The 19,140-nt window shown below is 48.4% G+C and overlaps 2 long non-coding RNA genes across 3 annotated transcripts; one reads left to right on the top strand and one right to left on the bottom strand.

The window, feature by feature from the left end:
- Nucleotides 1–736: 736 nt before the first annotated feature.
- On the top strand, nucleotides 737–3,247 carry LOC138651465 (uncharacterized). The gene is made up of 3 exons (XR_011315494.1): nucleotides 737–1,023; nucleotides 2,861–2,929; nucleotides 3,083–3,247. It is a non-coding gene; the product is annotated as an uncharacterized lncRNA (long non-coding RNA).
- An 8,763-nt stretch (nucleotides 3,248–12,010) lies between these two features.
- On the bottom strand, nucleotides 12,011–13,387 carry LOC138651403 (uncharacterized). 2 transcript variants are annotated; one of them, XR_011315480.1, is made up of 4 exons: nucleotides 13,188–13,387; nucleotides 12,558–12,652; nucleotides 12,396–12,485; nucleotides 12,011–12,138 (listed from the first exon to the last, which is right to left on the bottom strand). It is a non-coding gene; the product is annotated as an uncharacterized lncRNA (long non-coding RNA). The 2 variants fall into 2 exon arrangements; XR_011315479.1 differs by lacking the exon at nucleotides 13,188–13,387 and having other exon boundaries at nucleotides 12,558–12,884.
- Between the last annotated feature and the right edge of the window lie 5,753 nt (nucleotides 13,388–19,140).

Raw genomic sequence — 19,140 nt, 5'->3', positions numbered from 1 at the left:
GGCGTGTCTGACCTGTCTGCAGCTAAGGCTACTTTCACGCTGGCGTTTTTTGGAATACGTCGCAATGCGTCGTTTAGGGGAAAAAACGCATCCTGCAAAGTTGTTTGCAGAATGCGTTTTTACCCCATAGAGTAACATTAGCGACGCATTGCGATGTATTGACACACGTCGCAACCGTCTTGCGACGGTTGCGCGGTGTTGTGGCGGACCGCCGGTAGCAAAAACGTTAAATGTAACCTCACAATGGGGCAGCGGATGTGCCGGAGAAATGCATCCGCTGCACCCATTGTGCGGCGCTAACAACGCTAGCGTCGGAATCTAGTCCGACGTTAGTGTGAAAGTAGCCTTATACGGCCCGAATACTCCTGGATTGTGCAGCCGGCGTCGGGGGCAGTGGGAAAGAAATGTATAGTTACAGGGGTTTTCCTGTCCTGGGGTGGATTCTCGTCTCAGGCGTTCACGGTAAAATCTGTCAGTCAGCACAAGTGTATGCCATTTATTATAGCGCCATTTATTATTACAGCGCCATTTATTGCAGTACGCTATAATACGCAATTTACCAAACTCTTCATTAAGAGTCACAGAACCGGCGCAGCACACCCATATCCGTAGCTTCAACCCTTAAACTTATATCGGGGTCCAAGCCGTGAACGAACTCTATCTATGCGCTGGTCGGAGCTGTGGAAATGGCTGAGCTGGTCGTGCAATGCCATGTCTGTAAGTGGATGGGCTCCGGCCGATGTGTCTGAAACTCTGAACACTTGACATGTTCCCATCAGTGAGTGAGAGAAGAAAGTCCCTTTTATTTACCCCACATAACCAGAGCAATTTATTTTGCATGATCCAGATTGATAAACTTCTCCATCTAGAAACTTCTGTTATAAATTTTTATTCTTTGCGATCCAGTATACTTCTCACCAGTGGCCTCTGTCCGCCGTGTCTCCTTTGGTTTGGCTGCTGTATTCCTCCATCGATCACCTTCTGCAAGCGCTGGAAGAAAATAACAGTCGGCTAAACCGCGAGGTAAGAGCCGCAGTCACCGTCACACGTGTGTGGTGTTCGGAGGACTTGGTATATGCTCCAATTATAGGACTTGTCCTCCATGAGTCACTGCACATTCTGCCGCCATACTTACCGGATGCCACAGGAGACCCCATTCTAAGTCTGTGCTGCCTGGTGCAGCTGGGATGATTGACATGTAAGGCCTCATACCCATTTGTGCGAGACACAGACGAGTGCAATCCAATAAAAAATCAGATTGCACTCGGACCAATGTTATTCAATAGGGGACATCTCATTAGCGAGATTTTTCTCATCCTAAATAGGACTGATTAAAAAAAACGCACCATGCGAGTGCTCTCCGATTATTTTACGCACCGGTGTCCTTTGAAAAGCTGGTAATTCATGTGCGGTGTACAGGAAAATCACACTGACAGGTTAGAATAGAATAGATATCTATATACATAGAATATGTATGTGTGTGTGTATATATATATATATATATCTTACTATTTCATAGATAGCAGAAAAGCTGGTAATTCAATTGCCGGCTTCTGCATAATCATTACAGAAGCTGACAGGATATGAGACGTGATTTACATACAGTGAACCATTGCATATCCGTTAGATTTTTATATGCCCCTCACTAATAATGTTAGTAGTGTGTGTGTGTGTAAAATTTTGGAGCTGTAGGTGTTAAATTAGGCTACTTTCACACTAGCGTCATACCGACGCATACTGTGAAATAGAAGCACTAGGGCAGCGGATGCAGTTTTTCAACGCATCCGCTGCCCCAATGTAATGTTCGGGGAGGAGGGGGCAGAGTTCCGGCCGTGCATGCGCGGTCGGAAATGGTGCACACGACGCACAATTTTTTTTTACATGTAACGTTTTTTGTGCCGACGGATCCGTCGCATGACGGATGCGACGTGTGGCAATGTGTCGCTAATGCAAGCCTTTGGAGAAAAAAACGCATCCTGCGGGCAACTTTGCAGGATGCGTTTTTTCTCCAAAACGACGCATTGCAACGTGCGTTGTACGATGCTAGTGTGAAAGCAGCCTTAAAGGATTAATACACACAACAGTATCACGGACCTGCCTGTTGTGTTCCTTGGTCTTCATGATGCTTTCTGTGCTTCAAACAGAACCCTGAGACTATCACAGAGCAGGTGCCTTTATACGGAGACTTGATTACACACAGGTGGATTATATGTATCATCATTAGGCATTTAGGACAACATTGGATCATTCAGAGATCCACAATGACCTTCTGGAGTGAGTTTGCTGCACTGAAAGTAAAGGGGCCGAATAATATTTCACGCCCCACTTTTCAGTTATTGAATTTCCAGAAAATTTTTTAATAACCAATAAATTTCGTTCAACTTCACAATTGTGTTCAACTTGTTGTTGATTCTTCACAAAAAATTTACATTTGGTATCTTTATATTTGAAGCACGAAATGTGGGAAAAGGTTGAAACGTTCCAGGGGGCCGAATACTATCGCAGGGCACTAATATATATACACACACACCTATACTATGTGTATATTTCTATTCTATCTATTGTATTGTAACCTGTCAGTGTGATTTTACTGTAGGCGCACAGGAATTGCCGGCTATTCTATCTATCTATTATATATATATATATATTATATATATACATACATACATGTGTTTTGATAAATATTTAGTATTAAAATGATGTGTAAATGACAGAGAACTGCTGTATGTAAAAGCTCATGTTCAAATCGCATTGCATACGGATGTTGCGATAAAAAAATCGCATTGACCTCGCATATGTTTCTTTCTTTTTTCTGTCCGGAAATCAGACCTTTTTTTTTTAATCGCAAATGGGTCTGAAGCCTAAGGATGAGAACCGGCAAAGCCAAAGCTTGTCCTCCGCATGCGCCTGGACTCCCTGACCGTTTATGGTGAGAATTCACATCACATGGCCGTCGTGACTAATGGTGATGTCATTCATGATGACGTAATGCCACACTCAGAAACTGTGAGGGATTAGAGCCATGGCAGCCGGGCTCAGACCATGTCTGCACCATTAATGTCTTCCTCCATTTCCTTTACAGCTGCGGGAGAAGCTCAGTGACAAACTCGACTACTACTTTCGGAAGTTGGGAGACTCCACGTCGCATCTGCTCCGTTGGAGACGCAAGCACCACTATGTGCTCCATGGTTTTCTCTTTTATATCTGTATTTAGTCATTTTTGTATAATAAAATTTTATATTTTCTATGTTTTTGCGATACTGAGTCGTTGGTTTCTCGGTAATGGGCCGTGACCTCAGCAATAGATAATTTACATCAAGTTTATGGCTTATATTAATTAAACCACTAGCAGACTCCGCCCCTCCCACTTAGCCTTTCCCACTTTTTAGAACTGTGTCATAAAGGTGGGCCCAGCTGGCGGAGCGTAAGTAACGGCTCTTTGTAGCTGCTTGCAAGCAGTGAATTGAAACATCCCCGTTCTTGCATTTTCACAACTGCCACGATATAAACACGAGCGGCTCGTGGTCCTCGTCCTCACGGGTCTCTTGTGTACAGATGTCATCACTACGGCCGACGATGTGGTGCTGATCTGCTGCAGCAGTGTTGGAGGCGCTACCATGGTGGGCATGAGCTTTCATCCCTTGAACTGTTCTCTTTTTAAAGGGGTTGTCCATGACCGTGACATTGATGGTCTCTCATTGGAGTATGTCATCTGTGTGTGATCTGTGGGGGTGCGACACCAGCACCTCCACCTTTTAAGTTGTTGGATGGAACTTGTCAGTCCCTGCGCTGCACAGCTCCGCCGACAGAAGTGCTGTACCCGACCTTGGACTCCGGTGACGCCGCTGTGCTCTGGGTGTCGGTGACTGAGCAGCTCCAGCTGACACCAGGGAGGAGCTAACAGCCAAGATGGCGGGTGTAACCAGTGGAAAAGACGGGCTATCAATGTTAACCCCTTATTGACCAAGGCAATTTTTACATTTCTGACCACTGTCCCTTTGTGGTTACAGCTCTGGAGCCTCAATGGATCCCGCTGATACTGACTGTTTGTTTTTTTGTGACATATCATACTTTATGATAGTGGTAAAATTTATTCGATATGACTTGCGTTTATTTCTGAAACAAACCAGAAATTTAGCAAAAATTTAAATTTTACAGTTTTCAAACTTAGAATTTTTGTGCCCTTAAATCAGTAAAATCCGACCCGAATCATGTTCCCTGGAGATTTGCTGATGCTGGGGGCGCCGCATAATTATTTCTTAGCGCCGTTAAAGTCCTGGACAACCGCTTTAAAGGGAAGGTGAGGAGTCAGAGTATCATGGTGTCACCCCCATCCCGCCCACTGCTGTCACCTTTTTGACTGGCGTTTCCAAGGTGTGTGGAGGATGCTGCAGTTACCTGGCCCCTACTTAGGGGCCAGGTGTGTTGTGAATTCCGTGGTCAAGCTCCCTCCTGTGGTCACGAGTGGTACTTCGGCTGGTTCTGTCTATGAGCTTCCGTTGGTGGATGTGAGTGGTACTGCGGCTTCTAAGTTTCCTTCCTCAGGTGATGAGGTGAAGTCGTTAGGTGCTGCTCTATTTAAGTCTACCTAGTGCTTTGCTCATTGCCTCCAGTCAATGTTCCAGTGTTGGTCTTGCTCTCTCCTGGATCGTTCCTGTGGCCTGTCTAACCTGCATAAGCTAAGTTTTGCTGGTGTTACTTTTGTTTGCTATATTTTCTGTCCAGCTTGCGATATTGGTTTTTCTTGCTTGCTGGAAGCTCTGGGACGCAGAGGGAGCACCTCCGTATCGTTAGTCGGTGCGGAGGGTCTTTTTGCGCCCTCTGCGTGGTTGTTTGTAGGGTTTTGTGTTGACCGCAAAGCTATCTTTCCTATCTTCGGTCTGTTCAGTCAGTCGGGCCTCACTTTGCTAAAATCTATTTCATCTCTGTGTTTGTATTTTCATCTCAACTCACAGTCATTATATGTGGGGGGCTGCCTTTTCCTTTGGGGAATTTCTCTGAGGCAAGGTAGGCTTATTTTCCTCTCTTAGGGCTAGCTAGTTTCTCAGGCTGTGCTCGAGGCGCCTAGGCCTTGGATAGGAGCGCTCCACGGCTACCTCTAGTGTGGTATGATAGGATTAGGGATTACGGTCAGCAGAGTTCCCACGTCTCAGAGCTCGTCCTTGTTATTGGTAACTGTCAGGTCACTTTGTGTGCTCTTAACCACTAGGCCCATTGTGGTTCTGAATCACCAGATCATAACTGTTATGGCTGGCAATCAGGCAACACAGCGTGCAGTAATCAGCGCACATACAGAGATCTGGCAATAACCAAAAACAATAGGACGAGCTCTGAGACGTGGAATCTCTGTAGACTGCAGTACCTGATCTATCCTCACACAAGTATAAGCAGCAGTGGATTGCGCCTATCACTACCTATGCAACTCGGCACTGCCTGAGGAGCTGACTAGCCTGAAGATAGAAATACAAGCCTGACTTACCTCAGAGAAATACCCCAAAGGAATAGGCAGCCCCCCACATATAATGACTGTTAGCAAGATGAAAAGACAAACGTAGGAATGAAATAGATTCAGCAAAGTGAGGCCCGATATTCTAGACAGAGCGAGGATAGCAAAGAGAACTATGCAGTCTACAAAAAACCCTAAAACGAAAACCACGCAAAGGGGCAAAAAGACCCACCGTGCCGAACTAACAGCACGGCGGTGCACCCCTTTGCTTCTCAGAGCTTCCAGCAAAAGTTAATAGCAAGCTGGACAGAAAAAACAGAAAACAAACTAGAAGCACTTATCTAGCAGAGCAGCAGGCCCAAGGAAAGATGCAGTAGCTCAGATCCAACACTGGAACATTGACAAGGAGCAAGGAAGACAGACTCAGGTGGAGCTAAATAGCAAGGCAGCCAACGAGCTCACCAAAACACCTGAGGGAGGAAGCCCAGAGACTGCAATACCACTTGTGACCACAGAAGTGAACTCAGCCACAGAATTCACAACAGTACCCCCCCCTTGAGGAGGGGTCACCGAACCCTCACCAGAACCCCCAGGCCGACCAGGATGAGCCACATGAAAGGCACGAACAAGATCTGGGGCATGGACATCAGAGGCAAAAACCCAGGAATTATCTTCCTGAGCATAACCCTTCCATTTGACCAGATACTGGAGTTTCCGTCTAGAGACACGAGAATCCAAAATCTTCTCCACAATATACTCCAATTCCCCCTCCACCAAAACAGGGGCAGGAGGCTCCACAGATGGAACCATAGGTGCCACGTATCTCCTCAACAACGACCTATGGAATACATTATGTATGGAAAAGGAGTCTGGGAGGGTCAGACGAAAAGACACCGGATTGAGAATCTCAGAAATCCTATACGGACCAATAAAACGAGGTTTAAATTTAGGAGAGGAAACCTTCATAGGAATATGACGAGAAGATAACCAAACCAGATCCCCAACACGAAGTCGGGGTCCCACACGGCGTCTGCGATTAGCGAAAAGCTGAGCCTTCTCCTGGGACAAGGTCAAATTGTCCACTACCTGAGTCCAGATCTGCTGCAACCTGTCCACCACAGAATCCACACCAGGACAGTCCGAAGACTCAACCTGTCCTGAAGAGAAACGAGGATGGAACCCAGAATTGCAGAAAAATGGAGAGACCAAGGTAGCCGAGCTGGCCCGATTATTAAGGGCGAACTCAGCCAACGGCAAAAATGACACCCAATCATCCTGGTCAGCGGAAACAAAACATCTCAGATATGTTTCCAAGGTCTGATTGGTTCGTTCGGTCTGGCCATTAGTCTGAGGATGGAAGGCCGAGGAGAAAGATAGGTCAATGCCCATCCTACCACAAAAGGCTCGCCAGAACCTCGAGACAAACTGGGAACCTCTGTCAGAAACAATATTCTCAGGAATGCCATGTAAACGAACCACATGCTGGAAGAACAAAGGCACCAAATCAGAGGAGGAAGGCAATTTAACCAAGGGCACCAGATGGACCATTTTAGAAAAGCGATCACAGACCACCCAAATGACCGACATTTTTTGAGAAACGGGAAGGTCAGAAATGAAATCCATCGAAATATGTGTCCAAGGCCTCTTCGGGACCGGCAAGGGCAAAAGCAACCCACTGGCACGTGAACAGCAGGGCTTAGCCCTAGCACAAATTCCACAGGACTGCACAAAAGCACGCACATCCCGCGACAGAGATGGCCACCAGAAAGATCTAGCAACCAACTCCCTGGTACCAAAGATTCCTGGATGACCGGCCAGCACCGAACAAAGAAGTTCAGAGATAACTTTACTAGTCCACCTATCAGGGACGAACAGTTTCTCGGCCGGACAACGATCAGGTTTATTAGCCTGAAATTTCTGCAACACTCTCCGCAAATCAGGGGAGATGGCAGACACAATGACTCCTTCCTTGAGGATACTCGCCGGCTCAGATAACCCCGGAGAGTTGGGCACAAAACTCCTAGACAGAGCATCCGCCTTCACATTTTTAGAGCCCGGAAGGTATGAAATCACAAAATCAAAACGAGCAAAAAATAACGACCAACGGGCCTGTCTAGGATTCAAGCGCTTGGCAGACTCAAGATAAGTAAGGTTCTTATGATCAGTCAAAACCACCACGCGATGCTTAGCACCCTCAAGCCAATGACGCCACTCCTCGAATGCCCACTTCATGGCCAGCAACTCTCGGTTGCCCACATCATAATTACGCTCAGCAGCAGAAAATTTCCTGGAAAAGAAGGCACATGGTTTGAACACTGAGCAACCAGAACCTCTCTGTGACAAAACCGCCCCTGCACCAATCTCAGAAGCATCAACCTCGACCTGGAACGGAAGAGAAACATCAGGTTGACACAACACAGGGGCACAGCAAAAACGACACTTCAACTCCTGAAAAGCTTCCACGGCAGCAGAAGACCAATTAACCAAATCAGCACCCTTCTTGGTCAAATCGGTCAATGGTCTGGCAATGCTAGAAAAATTACAGATGAAGCGACGATAAAAATTAGCAAAGCCCAGGAATTTCTGCAGACTTTTTAGAGATGTCGGCTGAGTCCAATCCTGGATGGCCTGAACCTTAACCGGATCCATCTCGATAGTAGAAGGGGAAAAGATGAACCCCAAAAATGAAACTTTCTGCACACCGAAGAGACACTTTGATCCCTTCACGAACAAGGAATTAGCACGCAGTACCTGGAAAACCATTCTGACTTGCTTCACATGAGACTCCCAATCATCTGAGAAGATCAAAATGTCATCCAAGTAAACAATCAAGAATTTATCCAGATACTCACGGAAAATGTCATGCATAAAAGACTGAAAAACAGATGGAGCATTGGCAAGTCCGAACGGCATCACCAGATACTCAAAATGACCCTCGGGCGTATTAAATGCCGTTTTCCATTCATCTCCCTGCCTGATTCTCACCAGATTATACGCACCACGAAGATCAATCTTAGTAAACCAACTAGCCCCCTTAATCCGAGCAAACAAGTCAGAAATCAATGGCAAGGGATACTGAAACTTAACAGTGATCTTATTAAGAAGGCGGTAATCAATACACGGTCTTAGCGAACCATCCTTCTTGGCTACAAAAAAGAACCCTGCTCCCAATGGTGACGACGATGGGCGAATATGTCCCTTCTCCAGGGACTCCTTCACATAACTGCGCATAGCGGTGTGTTCAGGTACGGACAAATTAAATAAACGACCCTTAGGGAATTTACTACCAGGAATCAAATCGATAGCACAATCACAATTCCTATGCGGAGGTAGGGCATCAGACTTGGACTCTTCAAATACATCCTGAAAGTCCGACAAGAACTCTGGGATGTCAGAAGGAATGGATGACGAAATAGACAAAAATGGAACATCACCATGTACTCCCTGACAACCCCAGCTTGTTACCGACATAGAGTTCCAATCCAATACTGGATTATGGGTTTGTAGCCATGGCAACCCCAACACGACCACATCATGCAAATTATGCAGTACCAGAAAGCGAATAACTTCCTGATGTGCAGGAGCCATGCACATGGTCAGCTGGGCCCAGTACTGAGGCTTATTCTTGGCCAAAGGTGTAGCATCAATTCCTCTCAATGGAATAGGACACCGCAAAGGCTCCAAGAAAAATCCACAACGTTTAGCATAATCCAAATCCATCAGATTCAGGGCAGCGCCTGAATCCACAAACGCCATGACAGAATACGATGACAAAGAGCACATTAAGGTAATGGACAAAAGGAATTTGGACTGTACAGTACCAATAACGGCAGAGCTATCGAACCGCCTAGTGCGTTTAGGACAATTAGAAATAGCATGAGTAGAATCACCACAATAGAAACACAGTCTGTTCAGACGTCTGTGTTCTTGCCGTTCTACTTTAGTCATAGTCCTGTCGCACTGCATAGGCTCAGGTTTACTCTCAGACAATACCGCCAGATGGTGCACAGATTTACGCTCGCGCAAGCGACGACCGATCTGAATGGCCAAGGACATACTCATTCAAACCAGCAGGCATAGGAAATCCCACCATTACATCCTTAAGAGCTTCAGAGAGACCCTTTCTGAACAAAGCCGCTAGTGCAGATTCATTCCACAGAGTGAGTACTGACCACTTCCTAAATTTCTGACAATATACTTCTACATCATCCTGACCCTGGCATAAAGCCAGCAGATTTTTCTCAGCCTGATCCACTGAATTAGGCTCATCGTAAAGCAATCCCAGCGCCTGGAAAAATGCATCAACATTACTCAATGCAGAATCTCCTGGTGCAAGAGAAAACGCCCAGTCCTGTGGGTCGCCGCGCAAAAAAGAAATAATAATCAAAACCTGTTGAATAGGATTACCAGAAGAATGAGGTTTCAAGGCCAAAAATAGCTTACAATTATTTCTGAAGCTCAGGAACTTAGTTCTGTCACCAAAAAACAAATCAGGAATCGGAATTCTTGGTTCTAGCATCGATTTCTGATCAATAGTATCTTGAATCTTTTGTACATTTACAACGAGATTATCCATTGAGGAGCACAGAGCCTGAATATCCATGTCCACAGCTGTGTCCTGAAGCACTCCAATGTCTAGGGGAAAAAAAAAGACTGAAGACAGAGCTAAGAAAAAAAAATGATGTCAGGATTTCTTTTTTCCCTCTATTCGGAATCATTGGTTGGCTCCTTGTACTGTTATGGCTGGCAATCAGGCAACACAGCGTGCAGTAATCAGCGCACATACAGAGATCTGGCAATAACCAAAAACAATAGGACGAGCTCTGAGACGTGGAATCTCTGTAGACTGCAGTACCTGATCTATCCTCACACAACTATAAGCAGCAGTGGATTGCGCCTATCACTACCTATGCAACTCGGCACTGCCTGAGGAGCTGACTAGCCTGAAGATAGAAATACAAGCCTGACTTACCTCAGAGAAATACCCCAAAGGAATAGGCAGCCCCCCACATATGACTGTTAGCAAGATGAAAAGACAAACGTAGGAATGAAATAGATTCAGCAAAGTGAGGCCCGATATTCTAGACAGAGCGAGGATAGCAAAGAGAACTATGCAGTCTACAAAAAACCCTAAAACGAAAACCACGCAAAGGGGCAAAAAGACCCACCGTGCCGAACTAACAGCACGGCGGTGCACCCCTTTGCTTCTCAGAGCTTCCAGCAAAAGTTAATAGCAAGCTGGACAGAAAAAACAGAAAACAAACTAGAAGCACTTATCTAGCAGAGCAGCAGGCCCAAGGAAAGATGCAGTAGCTCAGATCCAACACTGGAACATTGACAAGGAGCAAGGAAGACAGACTCAGGTGGAGCTAAATAGCAAGGCAGCCAACGAGCTCACCAAAACACCTGAGGGAGGAAGCCCAGAGACTGCAATACCACTTGTGACCACAGAAGTGAACTCAGCCACAGAATTCACAACAGGAGAGCAGAGCAGGAGATAACGTGCTTTCTCCGCCCACAAAGTCACTGCTGGCTGCGTTCTCTTAACCCCTATGTGCCAGCTCTGACACAAGCATCTTCTCACTCAGTGAGTGCAGCCAGGCAGGCACACATAGGGGTTAAGAGAAGGCAGCCAGTGTGACATTGTTTGTGGGCGGAGAGAGCACGTTCTCTGCTCTGATCTCCGCCCCTGGCTGGCTGCCCTGCTGAACTTATCAGGCAGATTCTGGAGGAGCTCCTAGTCCTACCAGTGCCTGAGTGAGTGGCGCTGCTATATACTATGTGGGCTGCGCTGCTATAGACTACGTGGGCTGCTATATACTACGTGGGCTGCGCTGCTATAGACTACGTGGGCTGCTATATACTACGTGGGCTGCGCTGCTATATACTACGTGGGCTGCGCTGCTATATACTACGTGGGCTGCGCTGCTATATACTACGTGGGCTGCGCTGCTATATACTACGTGGGCTGCGCTGCTATATACTACGTGGGCTGCTCTGCTATATACTACGTGGGCTGCTCTGCTATATACTACGTGGGCTGCTCTGCTATATACTACGTGGGCTGCGCTGCTATATGCTACATGGGCTGCTATATACTACATGGCTGTGTTTATATGCGATCATGAATCGGGGTATGTGTTAAAGGGGGGGCCCACAGACTCTTTCGCCCGGGGCCCTCAAAAACCTGGAGCCAGCCCTGCATCCACCTACAGAAATGGCATTGCACGACCAGCTCAGCCATTTCCACAGCTCCGACCAGCGCATAGACAGAGTTCGTTCACGGCTTGGACCCCGATATAACTCTAAGGGTTGAAGCTACGGATATGGGTGTGCCGCGCCGGTTCTGTGACTCTTAATGAAGAGTTTGGTAAATGGCGTATTATAGCGTACTGCAATAAATGGTGCTGTAATAAAAAATGGCACTATAATAATAAATGGCATACACTTGTGCTGACTGACAGATTTTACCGTGAACGCCTGAGACGAGAATCCACCCCTGGACAGGAAAACCCCTGTAACTATACATTTCTTTCCCACTGCCCCCGACTGCACAATCCCGGAGTATTCGGGCCGTATAAGCTGCAGACAGGTCAGACACGCCAGGTACGCATTCACTTGCTTCTGAAGACCTTTAAGGGTTCGGACCTCTCTGCTGAGATGCATCCTGTACACAAACATCATGGTGCCGGCTGAGGAAGGAGACAAGGACATTCAACAGAGACGGAAATCAAAAGAGGAATGGAGAGATCACTAGAGGGGACAATCTCAAATACGACGGATAACTACCTGACCCCCCAGTGTGCCCCCCCCCCCTCTGTGTGCAAAGACAAATGGAGGGCTTCACATAACATCCAGGAGGAATGTACAGTACTAAAATTAGCGGCTCCAGAATTTGTAATACAATCTCTTACTAGAGATAAGATCAGAAGAGTAAAACCCCCGATACCTTTCGGATAGTTGTGCCGATGAATATGGAAAGCATATTATGGGTCAGCAGATCCGCGGCTCGAGCCCGAGCTTCAATGATGCTCACAACCTGAGGGAGACACAGCAGTGATATACAGCTGGCTCGGTAAGAAGACGATGGCTCCGGCCGGGCGACGCTCACCTCACTGTAAATTCACGTAAGGGAATTCCACAAGTTCATGGAGCTGTGAACGTTCACACAGGATGATGACCAGCTGCCGAAGGCAATCCAGCTGTCTGCAAAAAGGGGGGACGGGGGATGAGGAACCAACCAGCCCCTAATATTCCAGCACTCCTGACCGCAGCGTGTAACTGGGCACCTACTCTGGCTAAGTGATGGTTAAAGGGAACCTGTCACGTCGTTTTGGCCCTGTAAGGCCTCTTTCACACTTCCGTCTTCCAAATCTGCACAGGATCCGTCAAGAAGTTGAAATGACGGATCCTGTGCAGATTGTGGAAAACGTGTGCACTGGGCCCGTTTTCCTGACAGACCCGTCGAAGCTATGTGTACATGCTGTGTATGCGTCTTCGCAGCAGTTTTCCGCTGCGAAAACGCATACACAACACAACCCAGGTGAAAAAAAAAGAAAATAATGAAAAAAAAAGATCGCAATATTCTTACCTTCCAGCGTTTCGTGCAACGTTACCAATGCTCCCGGCAGCTAGCGTTGCCAGTAATGCATTGCGGCAATAACCCAGAAGACCTAGCAGTAATGCTGTAGATAAGCCTCCGATCAAACCTGAAATAGAAGAAAAACAAGATTATACTCACCCGGGAGCGGGGGGCTGTCCCGTTCGATGGGCATCGCGGTCCAGAGCCTCCCATCTTCATACGATGACGTCCTCTTCCTTACTTCGTGTCGCGTCTCCTGCGCAGGCATACTTATCTGCCCTGTTGAGGGCACAGCAAAGTACTGCAGGCGCAGGGCCTCTCTGACTTTTCCAGGCACCTGCGCACTGCTGTAATTTACTGTGCACTGCACTATGGATCCGCTGGGAATAAAGGCAACAGATTACTACAGGCAGAATACGGATCCCCTGGGAATAAACGCAACAGATTACTACAAGCAGAATATGGATCCGCTGGGAATAAAGGTAACAGATTACTACAGGCAGAATACGGATCCGCTGGGAATAAACGCAACAGATTACTACAGGCAGAATATGGATCCGCTGGGAATAAAGGTAACAGATTACTACAGGCAGAATACGGATCCGCTGGGAATAAAGGTAACAGATTACTACAGGCAGAATATGGATCCGCTGGGAATAAAGGTAACAGATTACTACAGGCAGAATACGGATCCGCTGGGAATAAAGGCAACAGATTACTACAAGCAGAATATGGATCCGCTGGGAATAAAGGTAACAGATTACTACAGGCAGAATACGGATCTGCGATCCTGAATGCGCGCTTCCTTACAAATGCGCGCCGAAAGGCATAAATGCACGCTCCTGAAATTGCTCCTTCCATATTGTACCGCCTTCCATGCCCTGATGAACCAATCAGCGCTGCAGCTCACAGAGACTGCCACTCCCCTGACACGCCCACAACACATTCAACCTGCGAATTCAATACTCGCGTACGGGCCAGGCTCCGTCTGCGCGCTCGCCCCACACTCCCACTCCTGGAAAACTGGACTAATTTTCAGACATAGATGAAAACTGTTTTTTTTTTCTACCCTCAAAACCACATGGCGCGACTTCTGATAGCCGGCGGTTTCCATACTTGCTCTGTCTGGCCTCAGTGGATTTGTGTAGGTGTGAAGTATGAAGATCTCTGTGTGAGGGAAGACGAGATATAACAGAGCAGAGCGTACACTATATGTGCGGAGGTGACGGGTCACGGGTGGGAATCAATCACGGGTGAGAGTGGGAACATGAACGTGCCCCTCCCCTCCTCCAGCCTTCTCCTCCTCTCCCCGTGTGGCTTCACAAGGCAGTGTGGGCAGTATTATGATAATTGCGCATGCGCCACATGCACGCACGGCCGCGCGCACTTGGCGCTTGCGCAGTTGCAAGGGCTACTGCGCGCCGCCCGAGGCTGCTCGGCCGCGCGCACCTGGCGCATGCGCAGTAGCTGCGCGCCGCCCGAGGCTGTAATAGCAAACAAGGCATTGTGGGCAGTATTATATGATAATTGCGGATGCGCCACATGCACGCGCGGCACGCACGGCCGCGCGCACCTGGCGCTTGCGCAGTAGTTAGGCTACTGCGCGCCGCCCGAGGCTGCACGGCCGCGCGCACCTACCGCATGCGCAGTAGCTGCGCGCCGCCCGAGGCTGTAATAGCAATGCCTTGTGGTGGGCGGGTGGTCTCCTGGGCGGGTTCTCTCTCAGCGAAACACGCCCCAACCCCCTTCTCCCGCCTTCTCGTTTTGGCGGCATGCCAGACAGCGGACAGTGACACTGCTACCGGTATTAACCCTTTAGGGGGGGTGCCAACACTTCTACCGGTATTAACCCTTTAGGGGTGAGAGGGTGCGGGGAGGCTCAGAGAGGGGGGAGAGGGCGCGCGGGGGGGTGAGCACGGATAGATAGGGGGGTCCGTTATGGCGGGGGCCCGTGTATGGATGGATAGGGGGTCCCTTACTGGGGGGGGGGGAGGGTGAGTACGGATAGATAGGGGGTCCCTTACTGGGGTGGGGGGGTGAGTATGGATAGATAAGGGGGTCCGTTATGGCGGGGGTCAGTGTATGGATGGATAGGGGGTCCCTTATGACGGGGGCCCGTGTATGGATAGATAGGGGGTCCCTTACTGCGGGGGGTGGGGGAGGTGAGTACGGATAGATAGGGGGACCCTTACTGGGGGGGGTGAGTACGGATAGATAAGGGGGTCCGTTATGGTGGGGGCATGTGTATGGATGGATAGGGGGTCCCTTATGGCGGGGATCGGATCACTGAGCGCATCTGATCACTGAGCGCATCTGATCACTGAGCGCATCGGATCACTGAGCGCATCGGATCACTGAGCGCATCGGATCACTGAGCGCATCGGATCACTGAGCGCAGCGGATCACTGAGCGCATCGGATCACTGAGCGCAGCGGATCACTGAGCGCATCGGATCACTGAGCGCAGCGGATCATTGAGCGCATCGGATCACTGAGTGCAGCGGATCACTGAGCGCACTGGATCACTGAGCGCAGCAGATCACTGCACTGGATCACTGAGTGCAGCGGATCACTGAGCGCAGATCACTGAGCGCACTGGATCACTGAGCGCAGATCACTGAGCGCACTGGATCACTGAGTGCAGCGGGTCACTGAGCGCAGATCACTGAGCGCAGCAGTTCACTGAGCGCACTGGACCACTGATCGCACTGCATCACTGAGCGCACCGGATCACTGAGCACACAGGATCACTGAGCACCTGCGGATTTACCTGCGTGATCAGAACGCCGCGTCAAAGACACTATTATTCCTGATCGTTGAGAACGTGGCTAATATGGTTATATTTTCTTTTTGTTTTCTTACAGGAGATCAGGGCTTCGGTGGAATTAGGTGTTAGGCGAGTAATACTGTGTTTAGTCTGATTTCTAATAAAGGACTTTATTCTGTCTGTGTCTTTATTTACCATATAACTATAGGATTAGTAATACCCCCAAAGGAACTAATCTAGATGTGTGGTGAGGACTTTGAACCCCCAAGTGCTTCACAGAATTTTATAACGCAGAGCCATGAAAAAAAAAAAAATATATATTTTCTCAAAAATGATCTTTTAGCCTGCAATTTTTTATTTTGCCAAGGGTAACAGGAGAAATTTGACCCCAATATTTGTTGTCCAGTTTCTCCTGAGTACGCTGATACCCCATATGTGGGGGTAAACTACTGTTTGGGCACATGCCGGGGCTCGGAAGTGAAGTAGTGACGTTTTGAAATGCAGACTTTGATGGAATGCTCTGTGGGCGTCACGTTGCGTTTGCAGAGCCCCTGGTGTGCCTAAACAGTAGAAACCCCCCACAAGTGACCCCATTTTGGAAACTAGACCCCGAAAGGAACTTAGCTAGATGTGAGGTGAGCACTTTGAACCCCCAAGTGCTTCACAGAAGTTTATAACAGAGCAGTGAAAATAATAAATACGTTTTCTTTCCTCAAAAATAATTATTTAGCCCAGAATTTTTTTTCCCCCCAAGGGTTACAGGAGAAATTGGACCCCAAAAGTTGTTGTCCAGTTTCTCCTGAGTACGCTGATACCCCATGTGTGGGGGTAAACCACTGTTTGGGCGCACGTCGGGGCTCAGAAGGGAAGTAGTGACTTTTGAAATGCAGACTGTGATGGAATGGTCTGCGGGCGTCACGTTGCGTTTGCAGAGCCCCTGGTGTGCCTAAACAGTAGAAACCCCAAACAAGTGACCCCATTTTAGAAACTAGACCCCCCAAGGAACTTATCTAGATATGTGGTGAGCACTTTGAACCCCCAAGTGCTTCACAGACGTTTACAACGCAGAGCCGTGAAAATAAAAAATCATTTTTCTTTCCTCAAAAATGATGTTTTAGCAAGCATGTCTTTATTTTCACAAGGGTAACAGGAGAAATTGGACCCCAGTAATTGTTGCGCAGTTTATCCTGAGTATGCTGATACCCCATATGTGGGGGTAAACCACTGTTTGGGCACACATCGGGGCTCGGAAGTGAGGGAGCACCATTTGACTTTTTGAATACAAGATTGGCTGGAATCAATGGTGGCGCCATGTTGCGTTTGGAGACCCCTGATGTGCCTAAACAGTGGTAACCCCTCAATTCTACCTCCAACACTAACCCCCCCACACCCCTAACCCTAATCCCAACTGTAGCCATAACCCTAATCACAACCCTAACCACAACCCTAATTCCAACCCTATGTGCCCACGTTGCGGATTCGTGTGAGATTTTTCAGCATCATTTTTGAAAAATCCGCGGGTAAAAGGCACTGCGTTTTACCTGCGGATTTCCAGTGTTTTTTGTGCGGATTTCACCTGCGGATTCCTATTGAGGAACAGGTGTAAAACGCCGTGGAATCCGCACAAAGAATTGACATGCTGCGGAAAATACAACGCAGCGTTTCCGCGCGGTATTTTCCGCACCATGGGCACAGCGGATTTGGTTTTCCATAGGTTTACATGGTACTGTAAACCTGATGGAACACTGCTGCGAATCCGCAGCGGCCAATCGGCTGCGGATCCGCAGCCAAATCCGCACCGTGTGCACATAGCCTAATTCTAAAGGTATGTGCACACACTACGGAAAACACTGCGGATCCGCAGCAGTTTCCCATGAGTTTACAGTTCAATGTAAACCTATGGGAAACAAAAATCGCTGTACACGTGCTGCAGAAAAACTGCACGGAAATGCAGCGGTTTACATTCTGCAGCATGTCACTTCTTTGTGCGGATTCCGCAGCGGTTTTACAACTGCTCCAATAGAAAATCGCAGTTGTAAAACTGCAGTGAAATGCGCAGAAAAAACGCGGTAAATCCGCAGCGGTTTAGCACTGCGGATTTACCAAATCCGCAGAGTACCAGAATACGTGTGCACATACCGAAACCCTAGCGCTAACCCTATTCTAACATTAGTGGGAAAAAAAAAATTTCTCTATTTTTTTATCGTCCCTACCTATGGGGGTGACAAAGGGGGGTGGGGGGGGGGGGAGTCATTTATTATTTTTTTTATTTTGATCACTGTGATAGATTATATCTCAGTGATCAAAATGCACTTTGGAACGAATTTGCCGGCCGGCAGATTCGGCGGGCGCACTGCGCATGCGCCCGCCATTTTGGAAGATGGCGGCGCCCATGGAGAAGACGGACGGACCCCGGCAGGATCGGTAAGTATGATGGGGTGGGGGGGGGATCAGAGCATGGGGGGGGGGTGGATCGGAGCACGGGGGGGTGGAACGGAGCGCGGGGGGCTGGAACGGAGCACGGGGGGTGTGGATCGGAGTGCAGGGGGGTTGGATCAGAGCACGGGGGGGGGGGGTGATTGGAGCACGGGAGGAGCGGACGTATTTGTGGGGTTGATGTCACCTCTGTATTGTCCAGTGACATCAAGCCCACTGGTTAGTAATGGAGAAGCGTCTATAAGACACCTCCATTACTAATCCTATAGTTATATGGTAAATAAAGACACAGACAGAATAAAGTCCTTTATTAGAAATCAGACTAAACACAGTATTACTCGCCTAATTCCACCGAAGCCCTGATCTCCTGTAAGAAAACAAAAAGAAAATATAACCATATTGGCCACGTTCTCAACGATCAGGAATAATAGCGTCTTCGACGCGGCGTTCTGATCACGCAGGTAAATCCGCAGGTGGTCAGTGATCCGGTGCGCTCAGTGATGCAGTGCGCTCAGTGGTCCAGTGCGCTCAGTGATCCAGTGCACTGTGATCTGCTGCGCTCAGTGATGCAGTGCGCAGTGATCCAGTGCGCTCAGTGATCCAGTGCGCTCAGTGATCCAGTGCGCTCAGTGATCCAGTGCGCTCTGATCCAGTGCACTCAGTGATCTGCTGCGCTCAGTGATGCAGTGCGCTCAGTGATCCAGTGCGCTCAGTGATCCAGTGCACTCAGTGATCTGCTGCGCTCAGTGATGCAGTGCGCTCAGTGGTCCAGTGCGCTCATTGATCCGCTGCACTCAGTGATCCAGTGCGCTCAGTGATCCAGCGCGCTGTGATCCAGTGCGCTCAGCGATTCGATGCGCTCAGTGATCCGATGCTCTCAGTGATCCGCTGCACTCAGTGATCCAGTGCA

This window comes from Ranitomeya imitator, chromosome 10 (assembly GCF_032444005.1).
Source record: "Ranitomeya imitator isolate aRanImi1 chromosome 10, aRanImi1.pri, whole genome shotgun sequence".
NCBI lineage: Eukaryota > Metazoa > Chordata > Amphibia > Anura > Dendrobatidae > Ranitomeya > Ranitomeya imitator.
This window is presented reverse-complemented; position numbering and strand designations above follow the sequence as displayed.